Source organism: Polyodon spathula, chromosome 8 (assembly GCF_017654505.1).
Source record: "Polyodon spathula isolate WHYD16114869_AA chromosome 8, ASM1765450v1, whole genome shotgun sequence".
In the NCBI taxonomy this organism is placed as follows: Eukaryota; Metazoa; Chordata; class Actinopteri; order Acipenseriformes; family Polyodontidae; genus Polyodon; species Polyodon spathula.
In genome coordinates, this window is record NC_054541.1 from 19,734,145 (window position 1) to 19,749,437 (window position 15,293).

General features: G+C 36.8%; 1 protein-coding gene across 2 annotated transcripts in view; it reads left to right on the plus strand.

The window, feature by feature from the left end:
• Positions 1-1,768: 1,768 nt before the first annotated feature.
• The window catches only part of LOC121319559 (coiled-coil domain-containing protein 91-like), a 171,910-nt gene continuing 158,385 nt past the window's right edge, over positions 1,769-15,293 (plus strand). The window contains exon 1 of one of the 2 annotated variants that reach the window (XM_041257129.1): positions 1,769-1,924. The gene's annotated coding sequence lies outside the window, so the exon portion shown is untranslated. Of the gene's footprint in view, positions 1,929-15,293 lie in introns of both variants that reach the window. The other variant, XM_041257130.1, reaches the window with a different exon arrangement.

The window sequence follows — 15,293 nt, forward strand, 5'->3', positions numbered from 1 at the left end:
AACAGATTATACAATGAAAACTGTCTTCTATCTTATAAAGTGTACAACAAAAGTACGTGAGTGATATCTACCATTGAGCTACAGGTAGTTTACTATATGTTTGATAAAGTATTAGCATTAGCTCAAGTACTGTGGAAAGGTTTAAACTATATAAACTTTATGAACTGAAACTGTCCTTTGGATAATTAAAGTCAGTACAACTGACAACTATTTTTAGTCAAGGTTTTCAGGGACCCTAGTTTGAAAAAAACCAAAACTATTATTGCTAAATTTAACATTCAGCACGGAGAATATGGCAATGAATGAATGAGGATTGCAATTGAGGGCAGCCCTTCCTCCAGGCTCTAAGCGGTGAACTGTTTCGGCTTCCCAGCGCTTGACTGAGCAGCCGAAACAAAAAGTAGTAACATGAAAGAATAACACACTGAGCTGTTATGCACTTGCTGATGACGTGTTGGTTAGGGGACGGATTTTCCTTTGCAGAAAAGCAACCAAATTTACAATCCAGGTATAGATTACCCCAGGAAAAGGCATAAAATAAAACAGCATGTACAATTACAAGATGCAGACTGCATTTTCAGTTTGTATTCTTCAGTAGAACAAGCTGTGGTTGACAAAAAAAAAAAAAAAAAAAGTTGCATGTGTTAGTTCTTTATACTTGACCCAAGCTGCTCAACATTTGGCCCTTCCAATCCACTACATTGCTGAATTTTGTGAAAACCAGTTAAATTATCAAAGTCATAATTAGCTGGATCAACACAACAATTTAAGCGTTGTTTTTTTCAAGAGTGCAAGAGAATGGAATGGAAGGGCTGCATGTTGAGTAACCTGGATTTAGACAAATGAATAACCTGGGCTTAAGCAAATACAACTCAAAAGCAGAAAACCAGACAGTTTTTAACCCTGCAAAATGGTGATACATAAAATTTAAATGCATGGTTATGCACAACCAAATCCAGGTGAATTCTGAATTCCACAATCCATATTTTCCTTTTGAATTATTTGTAAGTGTTAAGCACAGGAAGTCTAATACTATTTTCACATGTGTTTGACATTGGGAAAGGTGAAGACCTGTCAAAGTGAATATACGGGCGTGGCTGAATTCCTGCTCGTGGAAGTAAGCAGAATCCTGTGGTAAACATGAGGATATCCTGGAGGGACACACCATTAACTTGTTCTGGAATCATTAATAACAATGCTTTAGAATTCCATTTTAAGTCACCTAATAATAATCACCTACAACTCCTTACTTTAATCAAGATATTAAATATATTCTGTAATAATTTAACTCTTGGGACATTTCACAAAAATAAGTAGTTTACTAATAAGAGATTATGTTTTCACAATTTTTTTTTTTCAGCATTACATGTAACTTTAATTACTTGTGTCTTTAACCCCTAAATACGCATGTACTCTATAAACTCAAGAGTCTAGCAGGTAGTCTGCCCAGTAACCAATGATTCTGGTCTCGTCTATTGCTACTGACTGAACTTAATGGAAGAGGTTTTCTAGCACTGCAGCTGTTAGCGTCTCCTCACTGAGACAGTTCCTCCTCAATGACAGTTGTTCTAGTTTCTGCAACACGACGCCCGTTGTTGGTTTTGATTGTTTCAGAAGGGATTCGGTTTCTCTAAAATAACATTTTTGATGTCAGAAACCCCTCTCCACCATAACGTCAGATGCGCACTGCCCAGCATTATTTATCCCACATACAAATATTACTTTTATCTTGTAACTGTAAAAAAAGAGATACCATGAAGCATTTTTGTTTTTGACAGAATTCGACTTTAATATTGATATTTGGAAACAAGTTCACTGCAGCTCTCTGAGTGCACAATACAGTGCCGGATTCTATTGCACTTCCGGGTCTCACGTGTCATTGCAGCAAGGAAACCGAGAGGAGGGGAAATTCTTCTGCAACTCTGTAGGTAACATATGTTTATCTTATGTTTGATAAAACGGTTAAAAAATGGATGTGTTAACATTTACAGAAATCCGGGGAACGTATTCCTTTGCTTTTTCTGTGCGAGCATTGCAATCCGCCTGGGTTGTTTGTGTGGAACTAAAGTTTAATCATGTGCCCTGACACAGTATACAGCGAAGAGTCAGAACAGGTAGCAGCTGACATAACAAATGCATTTAATTAGAAATGAAAGTGTTACTCATTTAGGAATTACAAGTTAAACTTCTCAGTCATTGTGGAGAAATCACTTCAGTTGCATTCGTTTGAGCATTGAAGTGTTTATACTGTCCATACACAATTATGTATAATACGTCAAGAAAAAAAATATTCAAAAGCAAACTGTACATTGCCAAGAATTATACCGTCTGTACCTCCACCACTAAATTAGGTGACGAGTAAACGATGTGACTATTGAATAGAATGTTTACACAAGGTTCGTTATTGCTAATAAAACAGACCAAGTGAATTGCGTTGATACTAACCACATTAAACAGTGTTTATACAACTGTATAATAAAAGTGCTAAATTATTTAATGCAGAAAAAAAAACAAAAAAAAAACATAATGAGACACCTGGCATTAGACACAAAAACATGAAACTTTTTGCAAGTTTTAAATTACGTTGTTAGTTGTGGTGGTGTTACAGTACCATTAATCCTATCACGGTGACTTTAGTGAGCGGGAACAAAAAAACATACAAGCACACGTCCTACCTCCGTTCATGATGGTTTCGTGCTTTTCATTAATACCTTGTTCGCTTGTTGTGTGCTTATCGGTTAATATACCCATGCAACTTGAATGTGAAAAATGCAATATGTAACAACAAAACGTTTAAATTGTGACAATACCAAACACATGTCAAATGCCTCTTCATGTCACGATGTATATGTGCCCGTGTAATATATACGTACATGTGTCAATGATGCCCTGAAACAGCGAGGTAGGCTAAATAAGAGCCCATGAAGTTTTTAGCATGTGTATATGTGCAAGGAACATTGTTATTAACTTTTCAGGGTAGTTAGCTGTTCTATTTGTGCTGGTTCTGTGCAGGACATCGTTTATCAAGTGCAAATGCCAGTTATCTGTCAGTGATATGTGTTTATTGTTCATTAAATCAATATTATTCACTAGTACACATTTATGAAAGGACAGGATTCTATAAGCTGGGAGTAGAATCCTGTCAGGCCCAGACATGCAATTATGGTCATTTCCCCTTTATGTGAAATCTTTAAACAAGCCAGTATTCAGTATGCTGTTTAGCATTATGAGATGTGGTGAATATTAAATATGATATTGTTTAAAGCACTCACATAAAACATGGGTGCAAAGTACCAAACATTACCTTAAAATGCGCAAAATTACACAAGCGGACCTAGAGTACACAGGATTCAAAACTCATGGAAAAAATAGGTGTGGCAATATTCAAGTTCAGCAAATATACCCTGGTACATTAGTTCCAGTTCATCATATACTAGACCCTTGTTCTTTAAGGTGCTGATCCTTTTTATCAAGTATCACCATGTTCCCTTGATGATGGAAGCCTTTCGTGAGACAAATTGATCAGTAATGCAGTCTTTTATAGAGCTTGGACTTTAAACTAATTGTAGGAAACAAAATAATTCCATAAATCTTGCCCATTTAGCACTTCCATTAGATACATAGATCTCAAATGTTTAGTTTGTTAACAAAAACATGTTACTACTATTAAAATTAATATTACCACAATTCCTTTTTTAAAATTTTTATTTCAATCAGACTCTTGTTGCTGTAATAGTAAGTAAAGCACCTGAAGACCTGAAACCTGTCATTATGTTTATGTACATCACTTGGCTCATTGCTGGCATTAAAGTAAGCAGGAAAACCTAACAATTATATTACAGCAGTTCAGAAAACCAAATGTCCAGCAGAGTCATGAGAATCATCCACAAACACAGTAGTTCAGTCTACAAATAAAGGTGTTTTGGAAAAACCTGTTTTTGTATAAATTTAGTTGCCGCCAATTTTTTACCCCAGTTTTCTCCCCAATTTCAGTATGCCCAATTATCTGTATCCTCGGCTCACCGCAGCTGGAGCATGCGTCCTCCGAAACGTACTCCTGCCAATCTGTCATTCTTCGCTCTGTGGATCCACAGCAATGCCACCAGACCTATAGTACTGAAGGACAACACAGATCTGACGGCTCCACTGCAGAACCACAGGCACCCTATCGGCCACAGGTGTCGCTGATGCGTGGTGAGCTGTGGATTCCACTGCCGACCTAAACGATTTAAACCCTACCTGGGCAGCGCTCTGCCAGTTGTGCGTCGCCCCCTTGATACTCCTGGTAACGGTCGGCTGTGACATAACCTGGATTTGAACTTGCGATCTCCAGGCTATAGGGCACATCCTGCACTCCACGTGGAGCACCTTTACTGGAAAGTGTATTGTGATTTTTATTTATGTTTACCGGAGTATTTATACTTCTGAATAATGCAGGAAGATTGAGCTTCACTGATTTTAGCATTCAATCATATGATGAGTTAAAAAATGTAAAGTTCATTTGTAGAGGCAGAATCGCCAGACACCTACTTTGCCCGCCCTGTATCAGTAGATTCGCTGGTGGCAGAGCAAGCTCTGCACTAATGTGACGTGCATTTTTACAGAGGGAAATCTGAGAAACAGCAGCAAATTAGCCACAAATGTGCTTATGTTAATACTTTGTAAGAATGGACTCAAAATAATAGGTTTACCTCGAGAGGCTACAGTCTTGATTGAGGTTGATATTTATGATAATAATTTGCGAAAGTTAGTAAATTGAGTGCAAAGGTTGTTGCCAGTTACTTTGAAAAATGTGTTTATTTTTCTTAGTGGAAACACTGGTAAGACTTAAAGCTTGGTTTGTAAATGGAGATATTATGTTTTAAAATGAAAATACATGTTTTCTATAACGTGTTTCTTTCAGAATTGATTTGAGAGGTATATAATGAATGAATGTGCATGGGGAGAACATTTATGGAACTATTTTGAGAGCTCTAAATACTTTACATGTATAAATCTTAAAATAAACAAGCAAAATTGTTTTACAAACTTTCGACTGGATGTTTTTATCAATGTCTTATACGAATAAATAGTTTCTACATATCATAAGTTTTTCAAAATTTAAATGGACTTTGAATGACAGAAATTCATTATGAGCTGTTGTTTACTGTGGTATAAAGGTTACATTGCAAACTTGCAATTCGGTTTCTGTTTTGTTTTTCAAAAACAAGAAACGCTTTAGGGGGTTACAGCTGTCTAGCTACCGGGGAAGTTTGGGAGGTGTTCTTTTTATTATTTACTCAGGCACTCGCCTAACATCCATGACCTTTCTTCAATTTACCTTCCATCCATCCAAGGCTTACCGCATCCTTGCACTGCAGAAAGAAATACTGTTCTCTCAGGTGCTTTTTCATTTAATAACAACAGGGCTCGTCCAAAAGGATTTGTGAAGTAGTCCTACTGTTTCTTTCCCCTGCCTGCTCTGCAAACAGTAGAAAGGTTGAAGTTTAATGGTAAGGATTTCTCAAAAAATTGAAAGGTTCTTTTCATTTTGTTTTTCATTTCTCTAGGCCCCCACGACTGTTTGATCAGCACACAAATCAAAATGTAAGCAGTGCAGTAAACTTTGGTAATAAAATGGTGGCTGGGTATGTGTGTTGACCCTCACCCAGCATATTAGTGGGCCAGAGCACCTAGAGGCTGAAGCAGTGTCAGTACAGTAAGGGGAATAGTCTATGGGCCATTAGCTGCAGACTTCTACCATCAACTTCCTTGAAGTAATTAGAGGTGGTAATCGCTGTAGTCTGTAGAACAAATAAAACACCCTTTGGACTGGTTGCATGTTGTACTGGCTGCCCATGACCCTACATCAGGGATGGGCTACTCCAGTCCTGGTCAGCCATTGCACTATGGATTTATTGTATAATTAAATAATGAACTACAGTCAAACCTGCTCATGCGACCACCTTTATCGACCACCTGGTCTAAGTGACCACTTTAAATTTATTTGTGCTTTTATTTACCTGTATTAAGTGACCACTTGTCTGACAGTGTTTTGAGCCAATTCTGTTAATTACAAAACAAAGTTACTTCTTTTTACCTTGATGTCCTGATTGACTTGTTGATTCTGTTTCATCTGTGTTGAGAGGCGACTGTTGGTCTGTCCCTTGAGAGGTCTCTTAATACAGATTTGACTGTACTTTGAATGATGAACCACATTCATTCCATATGTGTATGCTGTTATGTAGGGTATGGAAGTAGCAGCAGCTGGTTACCAAGGGACTATTTGCACTGGACAAGTGTAACCATTCCCAAGGTTACCAGGTGATGCTAATGATTATTTCAGTTTTGCAAGGTTTTGGATATTAAAGTTTATGGTTCCTTCTATATATGCGGTTTAGAAAGGACAGTTGGAAGGTCAGCAGTCACTTGTCCAGCGCAGCAGAGAGGTGGCAGTTATGGAACTATACTAACCAAACCGAGATTTGCTGTATTTGAACTGAACTGCCTCATTCAATTGTGGGGCTGTAGTGTGACTGCATGGCTAGAATTAGACGTTTACAGTACATTCTGAGTCTGATTGGTGCTGCTGCTGAATAATAATAGTCCCTATATAAATCTGTAGTAAATAAATCTGCAGTAAAAATTCAGCAAATCTGCTGAGAGAAATAATTTTTTGGCAAAGAACTTATCCAATTTTGCCAAAATTACTTTTCAATGAAAAATAGTGTTAATGATAATTAATAAATAAGAAAAAGCACATCACTATTAGCTTAGTAAGCAATTACCCAAGACAGTGTGTGCTGTAAAACATAGGAAAGGTTGCTGCCAAGAAGTACACCAAGGTTTCGTACAGTGGGGGAAGGCAGCATCAGACAGTTTCCAAGGTTCAGGGCAGCTGTATTAAGATTCTTAAGTTGAGTTTTAGATCCTACTAGTTCAGATTTGCTAGTGTTAAGCTGAAGAAAATTGGCAGATGTCCAGGCCTCGATGTCTTGAATGCAAGGCGAGAGCCGGGCCATGGCAGATGGGCTTCCAGGGTCGAGTTGTAAGTAGAGCTGGATGTCGTCAGCATAGGATTGAAACATGAGGCTGTGTTGGCGGATGATTTGACCCAAGGGAAGCGTGTAGATGTTGAAGAGAAGAGGCCCAAGAACAGATCCCTGAGGGACACCACTGCATGCAGCATAGAAAACAGACTGCTTGCGTCCAGATAGGTAAGAGGACATTCAGATGCGACAGTTTAAGCATACTTCTGAAGGCAGTCAAGAAGAATGCTATGATCTGTGGTTTCAAAAATAGCCAATGTTGCGAACTTACTATCTTCTTGCAACATTGTGGGTGTGGGAGGCTTGAGTTTGTTTGAGGCCATTCTTCTTAAATAAGCCCGACAGTAATACTGCACATCTGGCATATAATACTGTAATACTATATGTAGCTCATCAGCGTTCATGTGAAGAGGATGATCTCTTTTTAACAGTAAGGATCATATTTCAATCCAAGAATGCTTGAAAAAGCAAAATTAATAACCATTTTAGATGTGTTTTATTATCATGTATATGCTACTTTGAGCTAATTTAGGCAGATTTCCAATTACACTTCAGAAAACAAACCAAAAAAAAAAAAAACTTTCGATAGCGCAGACTCATATGGAACTTTAAACTTGTAGTAAAAAATGAGCATTGTTTAGTAAATGGCAAGCAAAACTGACCAGAATAAATAGCCTAAATAAAAATGCCATTGAGAGTGAACTGTTTTGTTTAGTGTTCTGCAGATAAACTGAAAGTTCATTATTTAGTTGATAAAATTAACGTCTATGAAAAATAAACCTTTTAAAAGATTCCTGGTCACTCTAAATATATGACCTCTATCTCATAACACTTGCCTGCAGTTGGTATAACCTGTGCCAGTGACCTGCAAAGACTCCTCTGTGGACCTGCTGTTGGAAAACATTGGTCTAAAGTTTGTCAGGAAAGTGGTCAGTAAACATGTAACACCGGACTAGGATATGCTGACGCATATGGAGTTGGTTTAAAACAGGGATATTTCTTTTTTCTGATGCCATTGTTCCACGTTGACCTCGGAATACTAAATTGAAAAGTTTCCTTGAATATTCATGGGTTATTCCATTTGAATTTGGCTTGTCATGTTCAATATAGTTCTAACCTTTAAGTCCTACGCACGCATACAGTACGTATGGTTGTGATCAAAACATTACTGTTTTTTTTTTCCTGACTACTTTGAGTCTGAGGAAGAATTAGGCAGTTCCCTAGCTCCAACCAGACTCCAGAAGGAAATCTATCTGACTCAAATCATATAAATAACCGTAAAACAGTGAAAGAAAACAAGCCACTGAAGGGCTAGGCAGTGCGAGAGAATGAAACCAGAGCAATTATTATGGTTAGCTGCCTTTTTGAGATTAGTTTTTGTGGAACAGAAACAAAAAGAAAAGAAATTGATTAAATTTTCTGTTTTATCACAAAATTGCTGTGTGAAACTAGTCCAGTTGATTTGACGCAAAGCAGAAAACTATTGTTCTTGAGTCAGTAATTCCAGTATGAAGGAAGTGTCTCTCTGTCGTGCCAGGAAATTGGAGCCTGAGTTGCTTGTTGTCCTATTATTTGGAATTGAATTTGGATTTGAACTCATTTTAACCATTTCAACTCCATTTGTAAAAATGAAACCCCTTCCAAGGTACCAGATTTTGAAAAATGTTTGCAAACCTGTAATTGCTATAAAATGTTAACACATGATGAATAAAACACAAATAAAATTACTGAAACCCATGTTCAATATAGAGATAAAAATATATATTTTTTATATTATATTTATTTTTTGTTTGAACAATGAAAACAAAAACGCTGCTAAAAACAATAATAAATCAGTAAACAGTAATTATTAAGTAAAAATTCGAACATTAAAATGTGTGCCATTATCGATTTGCTATTTATTGAGATGTTAAAAGCAACAGAACCAGGAGTTGCTTTCGCAACCACTGCACATGTTTCTTGTGTCCTTTCTTTTGTTTTCATTTTCGTATCAGACCCTGCACCTTTGTTGCGGTGTCTGCTTCCCATGTGTTGGAGGGATAGTCACAAATGCGTGTACAGGGCTACTTTGCACAGGCATTGTGATGGATCTGGCTGCTACAAACGCCTGCTTTATTGCCTGTACCCAGTCCTGTGTTTTGATAGTATTTCATCACAGCACTGCCATTTCAAACCAAACAGCTTTCTGTTTGCAGCTGGTGTACCTATAAAGTAGCTGCATGCTCTTTTGTTTGTACAGTTTGTACTCTTCTTGGCTCCACATCCTGTTCGCCATCATGAGTGATAAGTCAGCATCACTGTTGCTGGTATCGAAATCCTCAAAACCAACTTCACTCCCTTGTCGCTATCCACGTAGGTTGCCATGTTTATCTTTCGCTAAAAAAACTTTATAAAACTACAACTAAATAAGTAAAACTAATAATAAAATTAAAAATAATTTTAAACTCTCTCTCTCTCTCTCTCTCTCTCTCTCTCTCTCTCTCTCTCTATATATATATATATATATATATATATATATATATATATATATATATATATATATATAAGATATATAACTCAGTGTTCGAGTCTCAAGCGACGGGGGACATTTTACAGGACCCAAGACACGAAATGGAAGTTTTAGCAGCGCTTGTGCGCTATGTTTAATAAACACAGAAACAAACACAAAATAAATAAAACACCAAGCTCCGTTCTGAGCACTAACTGAACACAACTGGAACCTAACTAAAACAGGACAGCTAGGCTGCTTACCTGTTATACAAACAAAACAGAACACAAAAAAGCCTTTTACACAGTACCTTTTATCTAACGGTTGAAAACTCCATCAACCGGGCCCTCCGCACAGCAGCAGCCCTGAACACACTGGCTGCTTTTTTTTAAATACACTGCACCTGGCTCTAATTTACAATGATAAATTAGAGCCACGCTACACTTCACGTAAGGTAATTGAGGAAAACAAGTTAAATACAGTAGTCTCCGTGTATAGTAACACCTCATAAGAGAACACTTCGCCTAAGGGAACACCCTTGTGGTGAGACAGATTTCTCCCATTGTAAATGCTCCAGCTAAAGTAACAGTAACTTTGCTTAAAAGAACACCTTCTTGGCACTGATAGCAATTCATTCACAATGGATAAGGTACTGTTTTGCAAAAAAGTGGCTTGTCATTGCGAGTGTCTTGAGGGACACAGATTGGTTTATTAAATCTTTCCAGAGCTGCCGTCATATCATTGAATTGTTTTGCATTCATCGCTACAAAATAGCATGTAAACAAATGGCAAAATGCGCCACTGTTTCTCTTGCTAAACAAAGTTGGAAATTGTTCATGCTCTTGAAAAAAACTGAATCTCGCTGAGCAATTTGATCTTTCCCTTTCTGGTGAGTTGCTTCACCATTCTGTTAAATAATGTACATGTCTTGTTAATTATATATACAGTACCAGTCAAAAGTTTGAGTATACCTGCTTGAAACCAAGTTTTTTTCATAATTGACAATGTTTTACGTCGTATACGTTTCTGCAAATACTTGAAAATGAAAACACACGTTACAATATACAAAACAAAACATAAGGAGTATCATAGCAATGTGCAAGAAAACTGAAAATTGTCCCTAAATCTTGGATTCCTCTTGGAATTTTGTCATCTTGGAATGACAAACTTGTGCCTATGCTACCTATATTTATAGTAATCATGGACCCTCACCTGTTAACAATAATTGGTGACAAAAGGTTAATTAGGTAACATGCTAGTTAACTCAGAGAACATCTAACAAAGACACTTTTATACTTAGGCCAGTGTTCTAACACCATGTTATAGACATTTCAGACTTTTAACTGACTTGGGCTTCAGACTGAAATCCCCTTGCTTTGGGTGACCATTTCATTGAAATTGACAAGACAATTGACTGCAGTACTTCTCCAAAGTTGTGCGCCTCATTGTTTTCAACGAATGTTTTGAGATTTGGGAACATGTCCATGTTATCCTTTTCTAGTCTGCTACTCCACATTTCCAGTTTCCTAACGAACAAATTTATCTTATCTGCAAGCTGAGTGTGAGTGCGAGTGCCTTGTAATTGTGTGTTCAAAATATTCAGTTTATCAAAACTATCGCTTAGATACGCCAATTTCAGAACAGAGTTTCGTCATGAAATTTCTCTGCATGTGCATGCTGTTCCTCTTCCAGAAAGATGCCTACCACATCTTTGAGCTCAGACATGCATGTCGTAACTTTTCCATGTGATAGCCATCTAGAGAATAAAACAACAGTGCTTTGTGATCTTCTCCCAGTGAAAAGTCTGGCTTTTAAAGGTCTTGTTTTTGTGTAGTTCACAATGATGATGACAGTTCATAACACGTAGTGTAACTCAGAACTTAAATTCTTGAAGCCAGCGTCTGGCGCTTACTTTCTTATCAAAGCCTGAAGACCTTCATGTTTGCCAACCATAGCCTTTGGCCCATCTGTACGTATTCCAACACAGTCCTGCCATTTCAAACCAGCCTGTTGCATAAAAGTGTCGATCAGTTTGAAAAATCGTTCGGTGGCTGTTCTGTTCGATATAGATTTACAAAAAAGTAATCCCTCATTAACAGTTGTTTTATCCAACTATGGCACGTAAGTAAGTAGATGATTAGATCATCCTCTTGAATAGCAAAGCAATTGTTCCGAAGCTTTTCAATTAGTTGCTATTCTAAGTCTTCTGACAAATCGAGCTATTGTGTTGTTAGATAAAGGAACACTTTGTATTTGATCAGCACTTTCTTCAGTAAGCATAGTTGACACAATGTCTATGGAAGCAGGAAGGATTAATTCTTCAGCAATGGTGTGAGTTTTTTTTACACTGAGCTACTCTGTATGCAACCTGATAAGACAGTAATAGGGCCTTTGAAGGGATGGGCGTAGTTTTGATGAAACGATTTTGTTGACCACGATATTCATTCAGTTTTCTAATCAAGAATTTGCAAGGTTTTCCCTATTCTTAGTCTCTAAATGTTGTCTCAGTTTATTTGGTTTTAAAGTATCAGCTTTAAATAATTTAACCCTTTGCAGTCCATTTATGCAGCGCTTGTCAGACGCATCAGGTCCAGTTTATTTTCACACGCGCTGTTTATTTTACACGTGCTGTTTAAAATATATTTTTTCAGAGTAAAACAGGTTTAAAAGGCATTGAAAATTACAAAAGGACACTCTGTACTGTATCTCCAGCCAAGCTCCTCCCCTTGTTCACTGTATTGTTGACATACCTCTTTATATATGTACATACTGATAAATCTTCAGCTGATGGCCATGATATTCTTTGAGCTATGAAGTTGCTCATGAGGGCTAGCAGAGTGTTGGCATTGAGAAGCCAGCATTTGAGCTCCCTCAGCCGGGGTTGGATTGATGCACAAAGATTTGAGTACACTTGGGACAAGCTTTGCTTAAGTGGGGGAAGTACGTAAGGATCTCCGATTAGCGGACTGTGAGTATTAAACTAATAGAGACGTGTCTGAAATCTATTCAGAAATATCCAGAAAATAACTCTGATGTACCAAATAAGGGGAGTCAGTTTCACTTAATGTACTGTTTGACCCTAGTTTCTACCATAATGTTTTTGTTGCAAGTAAGTTTATTGTATTTGTCTGTTTGATTCACTAATTTGTACAATATTTACCTTGGAAATTGAATAATTATTTTTTTTTGTCACAAGTTGTCCAAAGTAACCAGTACAAACATTGTACTTTTATAAAAAAAAAAAAAAAAACTATGCTGAAGAACTTGCATGCAGTATCTATTCTTTCTCTTGACCTGGCCCTCAACACAATAACAGATTCACTGCGAAGGGTAACCACAAAACAGTACATTTCTTACACAAGACAATTAGATTTTTAAAATGACCGCCCATTTCTTATTCCCAGGAGTCAGTCTGACATTTTGTGGAGGTACTGCTGGGACAGCTTACTCCTGAAGTTAAGCCACTTTTTGCCAGTTGACGTCTATATTATTTACTCATACACCAGTGCATTTTTAACCTTTTGACAAACACAAATTTCTACTATATATTATTGATATAATCCATTAGAAAATCACTCCGGTGCAGTGGTGATGACACAGATTTTGACAGGAAATCAGCAATCTTTAGCTGGGGAGTTTATGACTGCATGTGTTAACAGTTTCAGAAACAGCAGTGTCAAAACCTGATCACTTACACATATGTACAGTACACAATAACAAATTACAATTGGAAAGATGATTTCTAATTATACTGATTCATGTTAATGACCTTTTACAAATGAATTGCTTATATCACAGGGACTATTTTATACACATTTCGAACATTGGCGTGGTTTGCATGTAAAAATACAAATAAATCTCGCCTTTTTTCTCAGGCTATTTTGTTTGTACCTTTTTGAGTAATTTGGGCTTCCACCTATTTTTCTTTTAGGAAGAGAACTTCTCCTTCCAAATACAAATCACCTAATTAACATTAAAATACAGGAGGGGATATTTCTGTTTGCATTTGGCCTTGTGTGACTACTGGTATCATGCAGCTTTCTAAAACTGGGTCTTCACAAAATTTTTAGGTTGTGTTAAAGCACCTGTAATAAACATTTTGATTATTTTAATATAAAATTATAATTTTTATATTATTAATGTAAAATGCTAGACTTTAGCTCTGTTCGTAGACAACCATAGGCATCAGAATTGCTGATGCTACAGTTCTGTAGGAAAACCTACATGCATATATATATATTGCTCTGCTTAAAGTATTGGTTGGTTTAACTTTGTCAACTCCTTTTAAGATTTTAAATTCATTTCAGTCCGTCCATCCCCCCCCCCCCCCCCCCCCCCCCCCCCCATTGTTCTAGGCTAAATTCATTTTTTTCAGCCTTCTTCATATCGTAGCTAATTCCTTTCCTTTAATCCCTGGTTCCTCTCCGTTGAACTCTTTCCTCATGTACGTTTCAGATTATTTTTTAGATCACTCAAGTTTCCCCTTTACATGTTGCCCTTTTGTTAAGCTCTGTCAGATGATTAGTATATTTCATATAGCTGCAAAAGCGCTTAAATACCTATTGAGATGAAACTTGGTATTAACATTATTTTTTAGCATTAGTTATTGAGAGTATTACATTCAAGATATATGGAGGTGTTTGGCTGTCTGTTGATTTACATTGTGTTCATTCTGCAGTATATTTGGAGAAACAACTTTTCACTTCTTAGAATGTATAGCAAAAATCTCCTTTAATGTAAATTAGAGATGCATCCAAGTAAGTTTGTACTTTATGAAAAATGTTAAAAAGAGCCGTTCTTCACATTGGAATAAATTGAGAGTCATCATTGATTACCACTGCTTTATGCTATGGTATGTACATCCCTAAGGTATACGTTCAAACATGTAGTTGCATATTACATTGTTTTTACAGAATCTACAGTAGATTAATAATAAAAAAAAACTGTTTAAGAAGCTTTGAATCCAAGCCATAACACTTCAGACCTTCACTGCCATGATAATATACCTATATATATATATATATATATATATATATATATATATATATATATATATATATATATATATATAATTTTTGCAGTTTTTATTGCTTTTCCCCCTTGTTTAAAAATAATTAAATAAATAAATCGAAATCGCTCATAAATTCTCAAAAATATTAGATTGGCTTGTATTTTCCAATCGTCAAACCAGTGGTGTCTATTAATCTCAACCCACTTGTAACATTTAAATGAGCATATGCTGACATGTTTCCTGCCAAATTACAGTTAACATGCACACTTTATTTATTCATATAGTATTTTAAATGGACTTCTTTCAGCCTAAACCTGCTGCTAGAAAGTTGTGTCTTTTCTGCCTGCCCTGCGATGCTGTCCTTGGCACGACTTGGACATGTCAGGATAAACATGGCAACCCCTGAGAGTTCTACTACAATGTAGAAATGCCACCCAGTTGTAAGCGGCGTGGCCACATAGGAGTGGCTGAACTTTCTTAACCCTGTAGTGCAACAAAACTGTATAAAAGCAAAAAAAGGGGGTTTCTGCAGTTATTTTTTCCAGGGAATTAAAATCACAAAAGTGGAAAGCAATCATTATGGCTTATTCTCCCCACAGTTGTTGTCCTCACAACTACTCTCCTCACAGTTGTATGGCATCAAAAGTGTGTATGTGTGTTGGGGGGGGGGGGGGCTTCAAAATGCTGTAATAAATATTTTATTCAACACCAGGCAGCTGTGTTTACACAATTTGTAATACCTTATGCACATATTGTTCATTTATAA